The sequence below is a fragment of the Oryctolagus cuniculus genome, chromosome 20, assembly GCF_051225735.1.
Source record: "Oryctolagus cuniculus isolate XC-2025 breed Fujian yellow rabbit chromosome 20, ASM5122573v1, whole genome shotgun sequence".
In the NCBI taxonomy this organism is placed as follows: Eukaryota; Metazoa; Chordata; class Mammalia; order Lagomorpha; family Leporidae; genus Oryctolagus; species Oryctolagus cuniculus.
Genome location: NC_142886.1, coordinates 44,121,440 through 44,140,431, shown reverse-complemented (window position 1 = coordinate 44,140,431; position 18,992 = coordinate 44,121,440). Strand labels below are relative to the sequence as shown.

Below are 18,992 nucleotides of genomic sequence, written 5' to 3'. Positions count from 1 at the left end.
GGGAGGCACAGGGTCCCGGGGCCTCTGGCACCCTCACCCGAGCTGCTGTGGGCCCTGCTGTGTGTCTGTCGCCGCCTGCACCTCACAGCCGCTCACCTGACACTCCCTCTGGGGGGAGGTAACAGCCACCCAGGGAGCCACAGAGGTCCCTGCGATGCCAGCGAGAGACGGGGACGTGGGGACAGCAGGAGGAGCCGCCAGACACTTAGGGGCCAGTTCTCCTCACCACGTGCCTGCTGCCTTCCCATCGCCGGAGAGGGTGGTGCCAGGAGGCCCAGGGCACAGACGAGCAAACAGAGGCTTCGGCCATGGCGGACGAGCAGAGGGCGCCTCTGGGCTCTGAACTGGGCTGTGAGGCTGCAAAGCCCTCTCTCTTCGACTTCGTGCCACCTCCCTACAGGCACTCCCTGGGACAGGCGTCTCTCCATGGGGGCAGGGAGGAGACGAGGGAGGGCCACGGGAGCCTGGTCACCTCCCGAGTGACCGCCCCAGCACAGGGTTGCAGGAAGGAAGGGAAGTGAACTTCTGGGCGGGGCCCCACGTCCCCACCACGGGTGGCTACACCAGGCTGCTTCCCCGTCCCGAGGCTCCCACACAGAAACGGGGTGACAGCTGCTGAGATGGGGGCTCTGTGGGGAGAAACACGGTAAAGCGCTTATGGTCACCTGGCCCATGCCTTGGCACGTGGGAGACCAGCAACAGGGACGAAGCCAAGGGGCCCAGGGACGCAGCCGCAGCGTTGACCCATTGGCACCCCAAGCAAGGCGCTGCCCCGCCAGCCCGCCGTGCCCAGCCACGCCAGAGGCACCGCTGCCGACTCTGCGCTCCGTCCTGGGCTGTCGCAAGCCGTTGCATGGCGGGAAATCCCCGGAGGAGGAGGGGACAGCGTGGGGGCGGCCTGCTGCGAACCCCTTGGAGTGCGGGTGGTCTTGGGCCTGCTCCCACCCTTGCCTGAGACCAGAGCAGCACCGGCAGCTAATTAGCCGCCTTGCAGGGGGTTCGCGCCTTCCATCTGGGGATTTGGGGCTGGGGGCACGCTTACTCATTAGTGTCTTCCCAGAGGCTCCCAGATTAGGTCTGGGGGTTGACACCAAGGTGAGAAAGCACCGCCCTTCCTGAAGGCACTCCTGCCCCTCCCCAGCCCCCCGGAGCCGGCTCCTGCAAGGCTTAACTCGAATTCGGGGGCGGGGTGGGGACGCATGGTAGATTTCTACCGGTTCTGACTGCTTCTGACATCTTTTAGAGGCTTCATTTCTGCGCTGTTTGATTCCCTTTGACGATTGTCAAGTTTCGTTTACGACAACTGGAGAAGACTTTGTTCCGGGGAGGGGGGAGGGGGCGCGGGATTAGAAACATGAGCCGGTCCCCAACTTGTCCACTCGCCCCAGCATCGTTTCATTTCTGCAATTCTGAAAGGCTCCTAGTAATCAAATCCAGAGGACGAGCGGGCGGAGCCGTGGCCAAGGGGCCACCTCTCTGCTATCACTCCCCGACTAGGAGGCTAATAAAGGGGCGGGCGATGGGGCCCGAAACGTGGGCACTGCCAGATCGCCAGGCACCCCTGGGGAGGGTGTCAGTGGGCAGCTCCCTGGAGGCCCTCCAACAAGGTGTTCGTGCTCAGGAGCCCAAGCCAGGGGTCTCGGGGGTCTCGCGTGGGCTGTCACGCTCCAGAGGAAGAACGTCTCGGCGCTCTCTGGTCGGCGTAGCTTGCCTTTGGGGAGCGTCCACTGTGCGCCAGCTGGGCTGGGTGTTTGCATTCGCCCAGCAGCCAGTGAGGAAAGACTGACCTCCGGGACGGCCCAGGCTCGCAGCAGCAAGCACCCAGGCACGGTCAGACCCGGAGAAGCGTGCGCTCTCTCGGCAGCCGAGTCCCAGGAGTGAGCTCCGGGCTGCGCCATGCCGCAGGAGCCCGTGGAATTGGGAGTGGATGTAAAGGCTCACGGTGGGGCGGAGGCAGAAGCTGCGACCCCCTCCCGGCTCCCCACCACGTGCGCCATTTGTCAACTCAGGCAATGTCTTCTCTCGCGCATGCGCAGTATGCAGCTTCCCAGGGCAGCTGTCGCTGGTGGGGCCTCGCCCTGAGCTGAGATGACCCCCAGCCCCCTGCCTTTGTCACCCCTGGGGACTCATGCCTGCCTCCATCCTGCAGCACTGGGCTCACGGCTCCCAGGACAACTCTTTTGGCCTTCCTTCTTTCCAGGGACAGTGGGAAGCTGGGTAGAAAACGAGCCTTTTTAAAAAATAATATTTTATTTATTTGAAAGAGGGAGAGAGGGGGAGATCCTCCATCCATTGGTTCACTCCCCAGATGGCCGCAGCTGCCAGGGGCTGGGCCAGGCCAAAGCCAGGAGTTCCATTCAGGTCTCCCATGTGGGTGCAGGGGCCCAAGCACTTGGGCCATCCTCCACTGCCTTCTAGGCGCATTAGCAGGGAGCTGGCTCAGAAGTGGAGCAGCCGGGACTCGAACCAGCTCTCCCATAGGGGATGCCGGCTTTGCAAGGACAGCTTAACCTGCCGCACCACAGGTCAGCACCCAGAGTGCTCTTTGACCTGAGTGTCCATCTCGCCTGCCTTAAAGCCAGCATGAGCAACATCCGGGACGTGGCCTGGGCCCCGCCACGCTCAGCAGGTGCGGGACAGACGCCCTCTCTCGCCTCCTCTCCTCACCCCTATTTGAAGATTAAAAGAATTGCCACGGAGATAACATAAAATTCCACGGAGCTTGGTTTTAATTAGCGTTTGCAACGGGGTAAGAACACGGATTGGAATCACGGTGGCTCTCCTGGGTTTGGGGCGCCACGCGTGCCGTCCTGCTCCGGGTGGGCCGGGTGCCTTCCACACGGCTTCTTCCTCTGCTAACCCGCCGGTGACTGCAATAATGCAATTTTCGTAGCATGGTGTTGTTCTAGAGAGAGTGCGTCTGTCTCAGGCGCTGAAACCCAATCTCCAGGAAAGGACGCCTCGCAGAATTGGAGGCTAAATTTCATTTGCTGATTTAATAAAAACTAACAGGATGGATTTGGGGCGATTTCATTAATCTTTCTTTCCTTTCAGTGCAAAGGAAATTAAGTTCACTCCAGTTCAAACTTTGCTTCACTCCTCCACAATAGGCTGCCAATGTCCACTTTCTCTCTGGCAAGTTAAAACCCAATTAGTCACAGAAAATTCTTCCCTGATCCTGTCACCGCCAGCGAGAGGGCACCCGCAGTGGGCGTGGAGACGCACACGCCAGTGTCTGCGTGCACACTCATGCCGTGTGCACACATGTGCCCCACGCATGACCCCTGAACACCACACACACTACATACACACACTGTGCACACACACATGTCCCACACATGACCCCTGCACACCACACACACCCCACACATGACCCCTGCACACCACACACACACTGTGCACCACACATGTCCCACACATAACCCCTGTACACCACACACACCACATACACACACTTGCTGTGCACACACACACGTCCCACACATAACCCCTGCACAACACACACACTACATATACATGCCATGCACACACACGTCCCACACACCACACAGAATCCCTTCACACCGCACACACACACCACATGCACACGCTGTGTGCACACATGTCCCACACACCACACACACTATATACACACACAGTGCACACACACACGTCCCACACACCACACATAACCCCTGCACACCACACGCACATCACATACACACGCCGTGTACACACACGATTCAGACAGCACCTTCCTGTGCCTTCAGGTCCCTGTCCCCAGGGAGTCTGATGTGGCCTCAGTGTCCCCAGGCACCCACAAGAAGCACCCGAGGCGAATGAGTGTCACCCAGGTGCAGCAGGCCGCCCTGAGGTGCCTGAAGTAGTCAGTGTGCAATGCGCAAGCCGGAGACAGCGCTGTGACGGCGGGCTTCCCAGAGGAGGAGGCCAGGGCACTTGCAGCGAGAGTGGTAGGGCTGGGCACACCCCGGAGACCTGTCTTCTGACCACTGCGGTAATGGGGAGCAGGTGTCCGGACACGTGCCGGCCATCCACCTGCTCTGCCTCTCCGGCCTCCCGGGTGAGCTCCGGCCCTCGTGGACACGTGCCGGCCGTCTACCTGCTCTGCCTCTCCAGCATCCCGGGTGAGCTCCGGCCCTCGTGGACACGTGCTGGCCGTCCACCTGCTCTGCCTCTCTGGCCTCCCAGGTGAGCTCCGGCCCTTGTGGACACGTGCCGGCCGTCCACCTGCTCTGCCTCTCCAGCCTCCTGGGTGAGCTCCGGCCCTCGCGGACACGTGCCAGCCGTCCACCTGCTCTGCCTCTCCGGCCTCCCGGGTGAGCTCCGGCCCTTGCGACACTGTAGACCCTGATTCCCCCTGCTCGCTCAGGGGCTTTGCGTCCTCGAGTCCTGCACCTCCTCTCCTGTTTCCGGGTCGTCGTGTTTGCCGCAGGCTGTGTGTGCCACCTCCCAGCAGTCTGTCTCCTCCCCTGCTGAGGCCCTGGGCCTACCACGGGGCTCCAGGTAGGAGGCCTCCAGGCCCCTGGGAGGCGGAGGCCTGAGCCAGCCCAGCCATCCCACCAGCCGTCCCTGGAGGCTGACCTTCGGCGACCTCAGCCTGTTAGTGACCCTCCTCCTCATCCCCCTTTGTCCCCATTTCTAGCGAAGAGGGAGCTTTCTCCTAGTCACCCAGGCTGGAACCGGACACTGTGAGTCCCCTCCTGCACTCACTACCGAGGGGGTGACTTCCTGTTGCTAGGCAACGGGTGCCAATTCAAACCCTCCTGCTGGGATGCCCAGAGGTCCTTAAGTGGGCTTTCCACCCTCCCTCCCCATCCTGCCTCTGATGCATCCGACACAGCTTCTTCCGGGAAGTCTTCCAGAATGCCCACAAGACTGGGTTGGGGATCCTGACCACACACCTGATGCTTGTTTGTAACACCCGTGCCGGAGGCTGCACAGGACAGTTAGCTGGAAGCCCTCGGAGGGCCCCAGCCCTGTCTTCTTCCTCTTGGCTGCCCCTCTGTGGTAACGGTGCGCCCTGCCTTTGCTTAGTTGGGGCACAAACAGATCATGCTTGCAGTCCACCTGCTGCTCACCTCAACGGACAGGGCCTCCAGGTGGGCTCTGAGGGGCCGCTAGGAGACTGGGCGTTGTCACTTGCCTGCTGGCCCCTGGGGAGCTGGAGTCCCCGCCGCTGTGGCCCTGAAGAGCCCCGTGGACACGGGGCAGGACTGGTCTCGGTGCTCCAGCCACTCTTAGATTTGATTGCCGGGCCAGCAGAGGCCCTAATACAACAGTCGGGAGCTGGGGCTCGGCTGTGCATCTCGGGTACCGACCCCAGCTGCTGTTCTTAGAGAGAGGTGTGTTGGCGCCGCGGCTCAGTAGGCTAATCCTCCACCTACAGCGCCAGCACACCGGATTCTGTCCCGGTTGCTCCTCTTCCAGTCCAGCTCTCTGCTGTGGCCCAGGAGTGCAGTGGAGGATGGCCCAAGTGCTTGGGCCCTGCACCCCATGGGAGACCAGGAGAAGCACCTGGCTCCTGCCTTCGGATCAGTGTGGTGCGCCGGCCACGGTGGCCATTGGAGGGTGAACCAACGGCAAAGGAAGACCTTTCTCTCTGTCTCTCTCTCTCTCTCTCACTGTGCACTCTGCCTGTCAAAAAAAAAAATAGAGAGAGGTGTGCGGGGCTTGGCACTGCCAGCATGGGCTCCTGTGGCACTGGCACAGGCTGCACAGACTCCCTAGGGAGGTGACTGCCTCCCCCAGCAGGGCTGTCGTCTATGGCCTCACTGTGCTGGGGGTCACCGCCCTAGCTGCCACCGAGGGACCATCCCCATGGCCCCCCAAGAAGCCCACCTGCTTTCATGGTGGGGTCCACAGGCCCTGGGAGCTGACGGGAAGCTCACGTGGCATGTCCTGCTGCCACCAGAGGCCCCAAAAGAGGATTCTGGCCCCAGGCCCCACAGCCAGGCAGCAGAGAGCCAGGTCCCAGCCCCTCGCCGCGGCACAGGACGAGGGGCTGAGAAGGCCCACTCCCCAGCTCAGGGGCTCCCGGGCATCTTCCGGTTTCATCCGGAAGCCTCTCATGACCCCCAGGCCCACGAGTCCCTTCCAGTCTTGTGCTCACGCCCACTCAGCCCTGCCAGTGCAGGCCTGGCCGTGAGTACCTCCCTGGCTCTGTCCATTTCTCCTGGGGAGGTTGCAAGGGCTGCTTGTCCCTGGGGGCTACACGTGTGTCCGTGTCCACATCCGAGGGCCCAGGCTGCCCACCAGGGAGATCAGGGGCCAGTGGGCTCTTTGGGGGTTGCCGTGGCCCCGGTCGCCCTGGCAACACAGCAGATACTTCAGCTCTGTCGCCTGCCCCATGCATTTTCCTGAGCAGGCGCCCACGTTCTCCAGGGACCAGGAGCAAGAGGCCGGCAAGTCCAGGGCACCCCACCCACCATGGGGCCGCTGTCTGGAGACTCCAGGAGATTTCCTTCTGTCCTTGGTGCTGCCCGACCGGCCCAGGACCCAGGCCATTAATAAGCACCTGCTGTTTATCCTTTGTCCTGTGCCCGAGCAGAAGGCACTGTGAGTACTGGAAGCTGGTTTCTTGGCTTTGAGAATTCTCACCCAATTCCGGGGTCTACCAGAAAGGCCTCAGAATACTTTTAAAGGAGAACTGAAACACGACAAATATTAGAGCAGTTTAACCTCTCTGGGTGGCGTGTCGGCAGGCTTCTGGAGCAGAACACTGGGAGGGAAAGGCCTGCCTGGGTGTGTTCTCGGGTTTATGACAAGCAGGCTGAGCAGGAAGCGAGTCTGTGCATGGGGTGGGAATGCAGCCGCGCGTGCCTATGCAGTTCCCGCTAGAAGTCAGGCAGCACGTGCGCGTGCTATTTGCACACGTGAGCACCGTCATCCTGTGCACACGTGATAAGCGTGGGATCTACAAGCGCTTCCGAGAGCCATGAGCCCCACGCAAGCATTCCGAGTACTCCCGAGGCCCAGCACAAATTGCAGTGAAGGCCCAAGTTCACGAGGAAGATCGTCCTCAGCCTCCGGTTGGCGGAGGACGCCCCGAGCTCACCCCACACAGGCCTGCTTGATAGCCAAGGGCAGGAGCCCTGGCCCCTCCCTGTCCTGGGTCTCTCGGTGGGGTGGGGGCAGTGCCCACTGAAAGGGGAGGCTGGGGGCAGGCAGGGGTGTGGTTCCGCAGAGGGGCCAGGCTGAGCCGGCTCCACTTGGGAACCTGGAGAAAGAGGCCCCTTTCTCCGATGCATATGAAGGTTCTGGAAGGTTCTGAAGAGTCAACAGAGGCCTCGACGGACACACGGAGACTACAGGCAGTTCCAGCCGGGAGAAGCAGAGCACGGCTCCCCGTCCGACCAGGTCCTGCTCGCCCACTCAGCCAGGCCTCTCTCCCAAGTCGGCACGCTTCCAGTTCTCTGGCTTCGGCAGGAATCTCCTCTCCTTTGGGCCAAAGACAAAAAAGAATGCAGACTTGTTTCCAGGGTTATTGAATTACACGCAGCAGCCCGCTCTTGCCCAGCGCGTCCCGTCTTAGCGGGCTCTCGAGCTGCGTTCGGGCCAGCCGGGCTCCGGTTACCTCTAATGAGGATAATGATCGGGAGGCTTAGTGATAAGTCTGCCCTGATTCTCCTGCGCCTGCACAACCTGTGTTGGCCAACTGGGCTGCTGGGAGAAGATCAGAGAAGGCTCCCTGCACCCCGTCCACGCCACTCACCGAGCGCCCACCTGGGGCTGCTCGGGGCCGTGGCCGCCTGCCGGTCCTGCTTGGGAGACTGCGGATGGCATGAAGCACTGGCTTGTACCCTGGCGGGGAAGCATGGGGTTGGGGCAAGAAATGCAAACTCAAACAACAACAACAACAAAGCCCCAGCTAATTCCATCCTGTCAGCGGTGGATATTATAGGGCCTTTGCTGGCAAGCCCGCGGAGTTGCAGCCACAATGGCACTACTGTTGAAGTCCTAATTGAATTTTCAGGCAGGTAGGTGGAGCCCCAAGTGGGGTGGAGAGGAGGTGTCCGGAGCGCTTCTGCCCGGGGAGGAGTCTGGAATTCTCCCGGAGCCTGGCGGGGACAGGACCTGCCCCGGGCAGTGCGCACGTCCACCACCCACTGCTTACTGAGCATCTGCTCCGTGCCCTGCCTCTTCCAGGCAGTCTGCAGTCTTGCCCCAGCTCAGCGGCGTGATTGTCCCGGTTTCCTGGAGGAGGAAACATGCATGCGGAGAGGGCATTGGGATTCTTGGGGACGTGGCCCGGCCAGGGAGAGGCAGAGCTGGGACTTGAGCCCTGGGCTTCGGGCTCCCTCACCTTCCCAGTCCCACCCACACCTCGGGACTGGAATGAAGACGTCACTGCCCCCGCAGCACAGCTCTGCCACCAAGGGGGCTGTGGGCGCATGCTCTGCCCCCAAACTCTTTTCTTTTCTCAGCACCACCTGGTGGGGGGTGTTCACAGGTGACCCAAAGACCGATTTGCAGCCCATGTCCATCCTGCAGCTGGGAGGCGGCCAGGACAGAGACGCAACCCAGAGCCCCAGGCCAGTGTCCGAGCCTCTGCTGAGCTCCACTGTTGGTTCCAGCGCCCTCCTGCCCGTGGTCACAGGGACAGCAAGACAGGCTGCAGGAGGGGATGAGGGACAAAGGCGTTTTAGCTCTGATCAACCAATGGCTGCTCACGTCTAAGTCGACAGAGGCCGCTGGGTTGTAGAGGGTTGTCCTGCAGGGCTGCTGGAAGTGTCCACGAGTTCTGCCCATAGAGTGGGCAGGTTGAATGGTGAGAGACAGCACGTGGCCTGGGGGAGGTGTCCCCTGTCCTGGCTCCTGGTACTGCCAGAGCCCAGAACTATCAAGGCTGAGGCGGGTGAGGCTGCGGTGGGGAGGCCAGAAGGTGAGTCCAGCCCAGCCACAGGCTCATCCCACACCCGGGGCCTGCTTTGTCTTCGCTTTGGGTGCCCTCCCTGTGTGTGGACACACACACACAGGTGCACATGCACACAGGTGCACACACACACTCATGCTGACATCAGGTGTTGGAGCTACATGGGCACCTTCTGTATATCCATATCTTTCTCTTTGATCAGCACTTGGACTTTGGTTTTTCTTTTTAAATATTTATTTACTTGAGAGTCAGAGATACAAAGAGAGAAGGAGAGGCACAGAGAGAGGTCTTCCATCTGCTGGCTCACTCCCCAGATGGCCACAACAGCCGGGGCTGGGCCAGGCTGAAACCTGGAGCCTGGAGCTTCTTCCAGGTCTCCCACATGGGTGCAGGGACCCAAGCACTTGGGACATCTTCCACTGCTTTCCCAGGTGCATTGGCAGGGAGTTGGAGATGTGTGTATACACATCTGTGTTCAAGTGCGTGCACACACGAGCACTGTACCCACATGTGTGCAGTCATGCATGCATGTACGTGTGTTTTGTGCATTGTGCATGGGTGTGTAATTGTGTTTGGTGTGTGTTCAGTTTGTGTATGTGTTCACGTGTGCGTGGTGTGCATGTCCATGTGTGTTAACTCTGGCTTCCACTCCCTCCCACCCCCCCACACTCACACCTGCTGTGCCAGCCAGGCAGGGTCAACCCTGAGTGCCCCTTGTTCTCTGCTGCCTTCATGGGCTTGTGCTGTGGTTTGGGGTCAGAGTTCCAGGGTTCAAACGCCGTTACTCACCCCTGTGAGGTATTGATTTGTTCATCTATAAAATGGAATCAATAGCACCCCTTATATGAGGGTTCAATGCATTGACAGTTGAAAAGGATTTGCAAATACAACACATGGCAAGTGGTACGTCTTTAAAAGATGTGCTTATTTGAAAGGCAGAGTTACAAGTTGGGGTGGGGAGAGAGAGACAGATCCTCCACCTGCTGGTTCACTCTCCAAATGGCTGCAACAGCCAGGGCTGGGCCAAGGAAAAGCCAAGAGTCAGGAATTCCATCTGGGTCCCCCTTGAGTGGGTCACAGGGGCCCACACACTTGGCTACCTTCCACTTCTTCCCCTGGCACATCAGCGGGGAGCTAGATCAGAAGTGGAGTAGCCGGGGCAGTGTCACAGGCAGCGACTTAACCTGCTGTGTCACAACGCCAGCCCCCTCACCCCATTGGGGAACCTGTTAAGTGAGTCAGCAGGTTTCTTTCTCCGGGAAATTTTCCTTAATCTGGGATTGGTTGGAGCTGGTGCATCTACTGTGTCTCCCAGCACGATGGAGCGCATCTGCCCAGGCCCCCACAGGCTGAGCTCCCAGGGCCGCACAGTGGGGAAGGGACATCAGAACACCTGCGAGGTTGGCTCATGACCCAGTCCGGTTCAGCTCAGCGTGGTTGTCTCTTGAAGGCAGCAGCCCTGGACACCCCTCTCTGCAGGGCCACACGGATAACAGCCGAGGGCGCGGAGCCCAGAACAGAGAAACGCCAGGCTGTGGCTCTCCTATGCAATGACTCCTCCGCAGGGTAAAATTGCTTTTGATTTCCACTATAAACTTCTTGGAATTTCATCCAAATGCATGATTGTGCTTATCCAAACAGCTGCGCGCCAGGGGACTGGACAGTTTGGAGAAGCTGCCCTTGCTGCTGACCTGTCCAGTGCAGCTGCCCGTGTGGGGCTCCAGGTCCCACGCTGGGACACAAAGCACAGTCCTGATGTGCGCCTGGTGGCCCGCAGCCCTGGTGGGGAATGGCAGTGGAGGGACACATGCAACCAGGTACAGTCACAAAGTGGGCTTCTGAGCCCAGCTTCACCTGGAAAATCCTAAGCTGCCTTAAAGTTCAAGGCCTGGAGAGCTCGGGCTCCCCAAGGCAGCCCAGTCACAGAGGCGTCCTAGAGCCAGCTTGCCTGACAAAATGTCAGGGATTGCACGGGCCAGCCTTATGGCAAGCCGACACCTGTGACACCAGCATCCCACATGGGTACTGGTTCCTGTTCTGGCTGTTCCACTTCATATCCAGCTCCCTGCTAATGACCCGGGAAAGCAGCTAAAGATGGCCCAAGTGCTTGGGCCCCTGCATCCACGTGGGAGACCAGGAAGAAGCTCCTGCCTTCTGGCTCAGTCCTGGCTGCTGTGGTCATTTGGGGAGTGAACCAGTGGATGGAAGATTCTCTCTCTCTCTCTCTCTCTCTCTCTCTCTCTCTCTGTAACTCTGCCTTTCAAACAAAAATAAATCTTTAAAAAAAATCTTAGGGTGTGTCGTGTCTACAGCTGTCACATGGTGAAGAGTCCCCAGTGAAGGCCATAGTCTGAGTCAGCCAAGAAGCTGTTCCCATGGTGAGTGAACCACCGGAGCCTTCAGCAGTTCTCTTCCATCTTGTCCGTTGACATAAATGAAGACACCAGCCAGCGTGCCCGTCGGCAGGGGGCTTGTCATTTGTCGGTGGCCACGGGCTGGGTCTGAATCTGAGCGTGCACAGGACCCTATGGCCGTGCTCTGGGAGAACCACCCGTGTGGCATCTGCAGTGAGGAGCACAGTGTGTCTTGTTATTGTTGGTTGAGTGCTGGACATCTGGCCTATCAGGGAAGTACATAATATGCATTTAATAGAATATGCACATAACATGCACCTGTACATCACTGCCTGGCGAGCAGCTTGGGAGCACCTGTGTGGCTTCTCTCCAGGTCCCTTAAGGGAGGTGAAGGGAGCCTGTGCTGGTGCCTGATGCTGTCTTCATCTGTGCCAAGACCATCCCTGCCATTCGTCCTCACCAGGACCTCTGGGCGGGGGAAGTTCTTGGGAGGGGGCTTCCCTTGGAAACAAGGAATCAAGTGCCCTGGGCTTATCTGGGCGGTGGTCCTGGGGAACCCCATAGGGGCTTGGGAGAGGGGTGGGGGGAGGGCTGTGTTACTAAGCCCATCACACTGGGTGGCTGGAGCTGGGTCCTGCTGGGGGCTTTGGGGACAGGGTAGGACTTGCACTCGGGGACAGCCCTGGAGGGGCGGGGCACTGGGTTGCTGACACACCCATTCCTGTCTAGGGTTGAGTGCGACTCTGGGAGAGCACTAATGCATCCTTTTTGGCCCCCATAGTGCAACATGGGTCCTCCACGGTCCTTCCGTCACAGCAAGGGTGAGCCCAGGGCCCCCTGGGAAAAAATGAGAAGACCACCCCAGGTTGTCCACATGGAAAGCTGGGGGCACAGGGGCAGTACTCGCTCTGGGACTTGGTTTCTCTCCCCTCATCTCCAGGCTCTTTCCTCTGGCCTTGCCCTGTTCTGGAGGGAGGCACCTGTGGAGGTAAGACAGCTGCCTGCAAACCCAGCCTGACCTCTTCTGGCTCAACGCAGACAACAAGAAAGAAGTGCCCCCCCACCCCTCCCCCCCAGCCAGGTGCTCAGGCAAAAGCCAGGGGGAGCTCTGGCTGGGCCTGATTGGCCTGATTGAGTCACATGCTCATTTCCGTCAACCAATTGTGTGGCTGGGGGAGGCGATGCTCTGATTGGCCAGACTTGCCTCTTGCTCCTCCTCTCTGAGGGCCCAGCTGTAGGAAGTGGAAGCCAAGCAGACCCGAGAGACCACTCCTGCTGTTGGACTGGGTACCGGCCAGTGTTGATCCAACACGCAAGACGCATCTGATACACACGAGAAAAGCATCAGTATAACCTGCTCTAAATAATTTTGTCTGTTTCTTTTTTTTTTTCTCAATGTATTTATTTGAAATACAGAGAGGCAGAGATCTCCTATCTGCCGGTTCACTCCCCAGATACTCACAGTAGCCAGAGCCATGGCAGACTGCCAGGAACTCGGCCTGGATCTCCCACACGGGCAGCAGGGACCCAACCATTTGAGCCACCACCTGCTGCCTCCCAGACTGCACAGCAGCAGGAGGCTGGAACCTGGCATGGAGCTGGCCTGGGGGTGGGGCCAGGGGCTGTACCAAACGCATGCTCGTTTGTTCCATAAGTCACCCCTTTCTCCCTCTATCAACAACAAGGTCTGCAGGAGAGGGGGCTCGGGATTCTGATTTATTCATCACCGCTAGCCAGGTACATGGAATGATGCCTGGGACATAGTAGTTGCTCAGTAAACACCGCACACATGCATTCACTAACAGGCAGGGGAGAGCTGGTCTTGGAAGGTGCGGGCGATGTGCGGGCTCGGCCTCCCACCACTGTTCTAGCTGCACGCTGCACTCTTGTAATGTGTGGATAAGAAATAAGCAGAAACAATGAATGCCAAACACAAAACGGGCATCTAATTAAAGCCAGACTGTGTGACCAGGAAGGTTTAGAAAAACGCTCCCAGATGGGCTGAGGCACTGATTGCTTATATTGCGATTGCCACGGGCAATTTGTGCTTCAGCTCTTACACACCGACTCGTGGCATCCTCCACGGGCAGGAGCAGCGTCACCGTCCCCGTGTTACGGATGAGCTAAGGGGGGCGCAGAGTAGCCTCTCCCCGTGTTACGGATGGGCTAAGGGGGGCGCAGAGTAGCCTCTCCCCGTGTTATGGATGAGCTAAGGGGGGCGCAGAGTAGCCTCTCCCCGTGCTATGGATGGGCTAAGGGGAGCACAGAGTTTCAAAGGCACGGCCAAGCTGCACAGGTAGGGTTGCTACCAAGTGCTCCTCGCACTGTCACACGCGTGATGGGAAGAAGTCACGCGTGGCCCCGCCCCCACAGAACCCACAATGTCATTTGGAGCCTGTGGGACTACGTGCACACCCAGGGTCTTGCAGAAATGCAAATTCTGGTCTCTGTAGCACTGGAGCCAGGCCTGAGATTCTGCGTTTACTGCAAACTCCCACGCAGTGCTGGTGCCCCGTGGCCCGTGCTAGCCCCTTCAGGAGCCAGAGGCGAGCCTCAGAGCTGCTGGGAGGAGCTTCCGGGCGAGCACACGCAGGCAGGACCTGTATGGGTGCAGGCAGGACCCGTATGGGTGCATGCAGGACCCGTATGGGTGCAGGCAGAGCCTCCCTGTGTGAGAGGTCACTACGTCTCTTCCACGCTTTGCTGTCTAACGGCCCTCCCCAGCGGAGCCTGCACTGTCCCCGGCTGGCCACCACCCCCATGTGTCCTGGAGCTCCCAGCCTGAAGACACTGGTCTCCGCCCTGGTCCCAGAACTGGCCTCTCCCATGTCTCGGAGTCCACCTGCCCCTGCGGGAGCGTCTCACACTTCCCTGGGCTGCTGTGGCTCCTCAGGGCCACTGGCCGCTGTCCCAGCCCAGGAAGGAGACCCAGCAGCCCTGTCCACCAGGATGGTGGTGCTGCCCCGGCCTCCCAACGTGGTCCCCGTGCGCCTGGCTTGCCATGTCTGTCACGTGGGCAGTCGGCCCTTGCAGCTCCAGCTGGTTTGGTCACAGGGATGGAGTCTCAGGTCCTAGGCACGCCCTCACCCCGTGCTGGAGTCCTGTGCCCCGCTGGGATGCCACGGAAAGGCCACACGGGTCCCAGGTGTCGTGGTCTGGGGGCAAACAGGGAGGGGTCTTGCTGGGAGCGCCAGGGCTGGCTCTGGGTTCCGGTCCCTTCTCCTGCTCCTTATCACTGCTCGGCACACACGGGCAGGGGCGCCTGGCATGGTGAGGGCAAAGGGGGATGGAGAAAGCACCGGTGCACGGTAAAGGTGGAGAGGCACTTGTGCCATGGGTGAATTAACGGGTGGGTTCAGGTTTGTTCCATTGTCTGGAAGAGACACTCACGAACCTTCACCCTGAGAATGAACTGCAATGAGCTGTGTTCCCTCCACAACTGAGGTCTGGCACACGTGGCTGCTCAGTAAATGCTCACCGAGTTCGTGACAGAGGGGACTGAATGGCAGGGGAGACAGAACGTCTCTCACCGGAAGGAAGGCACCTGCCGCCCAGCCTCCAAGCACAGGAGGGGAAGTAGCTCACGCGCAGAGGAAGTGCGCTAAGGCCGCCCCGCTGTGAGGGGTCTGAGAAAGGAGCCAAGAACGCCCACTCAGGTTGCACTGGCGGGTGTGTAACCAGTAACAGAGGAGGCGACTTTCTCTCCCTCCCTCACTCCGTCTCCACCACCCTCGCAGCCTTGCTGTTGGAGAGCAGCCCTGGCTGGCAGGAACAGGCCCGAGCAGAGGGACAGGGACCCGGGGCAGGGCCCCAGGAGGGCAGCCGCAGGACTGGCTGAGAGTGCGCAACTTCCAGAGGAGGAGACTCGGCACACCCGCAAGTCATGTCTTGAAACACCAAAGAGCAGGGGCCGGCGCGGTGGCGGAGCGGGTAAACCTGCACCCTGCGATGCTCGCTTCCCACGTGGGCACTGGTTCGAGTCCTGGTTGCTGCACTTCTGATCCAGCTCCCTGCTAATGCACCTGGGAAAGCAGTGGAAGGTGGGCCAAGTGCTTGGGCCCCTGCACCCACGTGGGAGACCCAAAAGAAGCTCCTGGCTTTGATCTGGCCCAGCCCTTGGCCCTTGCAACCATTTGGGAAGTGAACCAGCAGATAGAAGACCTCTCTGTCTCTCCCCCCGCCACCAAACTCTGTCTTTCAAATAAATAAAAATTAGTCTTTTAAAAAGAAAAAAAAAAAAGAAATACCAAAGAGCAGTCCAGGCAGGATGTAAACTTTCTCTGTGCAGCCAATAGGGGGCGGGAAGGAGGCAGAGCCCGCGAGAGGAGGGCACTCCAGCAGCCTGGTTACCCAAGAGTGGGCACGCGGTTACAGGAGGCCGAGGGTCTAGTGTCCCCACAAGGAGCTGCCCCAGGGCCACTCAGGGACAGCTCCAGCTCAGAGGACTGAGGTTTGGAAGCTGGCTCCGCTTAGACAACAATAAAGGAAATTGCAAAAATCAGCGAAATAGGAAGAAAGCACTGAAGAATAAAAAGATTAAGATGGGCAGGCACGTGCCACACGCAACTGGCAGAACGCATGATGAGAGGGAGAGGAATCCCTACACCACAGAGACTGAAGCAGCGTCTTGAAGTATTATGAAAAACTAAAAGCAAACACACGGTTTAAGATCAAGAAAAAAATGGACAACTTTTTCAAAGAGTGAGAAAAAAAAATTTAGCTCAAGAAGAAGCTGCTGGTCTGGATTAGGTCAGTCTGCAAGTTAAAGACACTGAAATGGGAAACCGTCTCCCCAGCACAGAAAGTTCTAGGCCCCAGCAGTTTTACAGATGAGTTTACCAAACTTTCGAGACAGAAGAAGTTCTTGTCTTATGCAAGTTATCTCCCAAAAAGAAAAGGAACAAGGGGACTGTTTAGGGGCCAGCACTGTGGCATAGCGAGTAAAGCTACTGCCTGCAGTGCCCGCATCCCTTATGGGCGCTGGTTCTAGTCCCAGCTGCCCCACTTCTGATCCAGCTCTGCTGAGTCTGGGAAAGCAATGGAAGATGGCCCAAGTCCTCGGGCCCCTGCACCCACGTGGGAGACCTGGAAGAAGCTCCTGGTTCCTGACTTTGGCTGTTGCAGCCATTTGGGGAGTGAATTAGCAGATGGAAGATCTCTCCTTCTCTCTCTGCAATTGTGACGTTCAAATAAATAAATAAATAAGTTTTTTTTTTTTTGACAGGCAAAGTGGACAGTGAGAGAGAGAGACAGAGAAAAAGGTCTTCCTTTGCCGTTGGTTCACCCTCCAATGGCCGCCGCGGCCGGCGCGCTGCGGCCGGCGCACCGCGCTGATCCGATGGCAGGAGCCAGGAGCCAGGTGCTTTTCCTGGTCTCCCATGGAGTGCAGGGCCCAAGCACCTGGGCCATCCTCCACTGCACTCCCTGGCCACAGCAGAGGGCTGGCCTGGAAGAGGGGCAACCGGGACAGAATCCGGCGCCCCAACCGGGACTAGAACCCGGTGTGCCGGCGCCGCTAGGCGGAGGATTAGCCTAGTGAGCCGCGGCGCCGGCATAAGTTTTTTTTTTTTAAAGCACTGTTTACCAGGCTGGTGTCTTCTTGCCTGGAACCTAGATAAGAATCTGTGCAAGAACAGAAAATGGAACACTCCCCCATGAAACCAGTCAGCGACCAAGCATTGGAACTGAAAGCCCAGCAAGGCTGCCACACGGAACCAGCTTTGAGAACCAGTAACCAGCGAACACTGACCAGCACAGCCCGCACGGGAGCCGGGCAGCCACAGAGGCTCCGCAGCACGCTAGGAAGCAGACGCTTGACCTCTAGGACGTGTGTGGAACGTTCCGTAAGACACCAGCTCACCGTTCACGCCTGTGTCCTGTGTCTACAGAACTGGGAAAAGATGCGACGTTTTCCACAACAGCACGTCTTTCTGAGTGCTTATGCTTGTATCGTTGACAGATTTTCGAAGGTGAAAGGTAGTCATTAAACTGTGCTTTGTGATTGTTTCCTGGTCTGTATTTCAAAGTCCTTTTCTTTCTTTTGTCCCCCATTTCAGTCCTGAAGATGTGCTTAGATATTGAATTTGGGGCCGGTGCCATGGCTCACTTGGTTAATCCTCCGCCTCCGGCGCCGGCACCCCATATGAACACCGGGTTCTAGTCCCGGCTGCTCCTCTTCCAGTCCAGCTCTCTGCGGGCCCTGGGAAGGCAATGGAGGATGCCCCGAGTGTTGGGCCCTGCACCCGCATGGGAGACCAGGTGCAGCGCCGGCTGTAGCAGTCATTTGGGGAGTGAACCAATGGAAGGAAGACCTTTCTCTCTGTCTCTCTCACTGTCTCTATTTGTAAAAAAAAAAAAAAAAAAAAAAAAAAGAATTTGTTTAGATGCCGCAGAATTTTGTTAAAGGCCTAATTCATCACCTCAGTTGCACCCTGAAGGCAGACTTAGAAAAACTCGAAATTTGAAGCAACAGAAAAGAAAAAGGTGTCAGACTTCTCCAAGTTAAGCCGTACATTCCATATCGTCCCGGTCGAAATTCTGGCTGAGTTTTTTGAGGAACTGGTGAATTTATGGTAAAATGCATTCTGAGGAATGCAGATCTGTGAACAGAATCAGCGGGGGAGACAGGAATGATGAGGATGTCCCTATCAGACGTCTACGCCCCAGGAAGCGTGTGCCACGGGGACATATCCCGGAAGCACGTGGTGCGGAACTCCCCATTCGGCAAAGGGACACTGAGGGGACTGGAAGCTTTGGAAGTGGTGTTGGGAAAAGTGGTCCATCACCCTGGGCTGCTCCTCTGCCGATCCAGCTCTCTTCTGGCCTGGGAAAGCAGTGGAAGATGGCCCAAGTCCTTGGGCCCCTGCACCCACGTGGGAGACCCGGAAGAAGCTCCTGGCTCCTGGCTGTGGATCGCCGCAGCTCCGGCCATTGTGGCCATTTTGGGAGTGAACCAGAGGATGGAAGACCTCTCTCTCTCTCTCTCTCTCTCTCTCTGCCTTTGCCTCTCTGTAACTCTGTCTTTCAAATCAATAAAATAAATCTTTAAGGCTGGCACTGCGGCTCACTAGGCTAATCCTCCGCCTTGCGGCGCCGGCACACCAGGTTCTAGTCCCGGTCGGGGTGCTGGATTCTGTCCTGGTTGCTCCTCTTCCAGTCCAGCTCTCTGCTGTGGCCCGGGAGTGCAGTAGAGGATGGCCCAAGTGCTTGGGCCCTGCACTCCATGGGAGACCAGGAGAAGTACCTGGCTCCTGGCTTCGGATCAGTGCAGTGCGCCGGCTGCAGCGGCAATCGTGGGGTGAACCAACGGCAAAAGGAAGACCTTTCTCTCTGTCTCTCTCTCTCACTGTCCACTCTGCCTGTCAAAAAATAAATAAATAAATAAATAAGATCTTAGAAAGAAAAGAACATAAAGCAGGATTCACAGCCAAGGAAGCCCTGGGACCACAGGCTCATGACGAAAGGCTTGTGATGCGTAACGAGGTCACTGCGTACTGAAACACTTTCCATCTGTCAGGTGAGCACGCGGGAGGAGACAGGAGAGAGCAGAGCGCTAGCACGCGTGGGCGGGGGAGGGTCCCTACCTGGAAGGTAACTGAATAACCCAGTCCAACTGATTCCAGGAGTCGCCCCGACCCAGCAACCCCACTGCCAGTGTTTGTGCCCAAGAAATGGGCACGCAAGCCCAGCAGGGGGTCTCTATGAGGGGCCCATCCCATCGCTGGTTAGGTCTAGGATCACGTGTGTGCTCCCCGTTGGAGACTGGA

General features: G+C 58.4%; 1 long non-coding RNA gene across 2 annotated transcripts in view; it reads right to left on the bottom strand.

Moving 5' to 3' along the window:
* Positions 1-6,563: 6,563 nt before the first annotated feature.
* The window catches only part of LOC149120160 (uncharacterized), an 86,979-nt gene continuing 74,550 nt past the window's right edge, over positions 6,564-18,992 (bottom strand). For both annotated transcript variants that reach the window (XR_016226834.1, XR_016226833.1), the window contains exon 3: positions 6,564-7,437. This is a non-coding gene — a long non-coding RNA (uncharacterized LOC149120160). The remainder of the gene's footprint in view (positions 7,438-18,992) is intronic.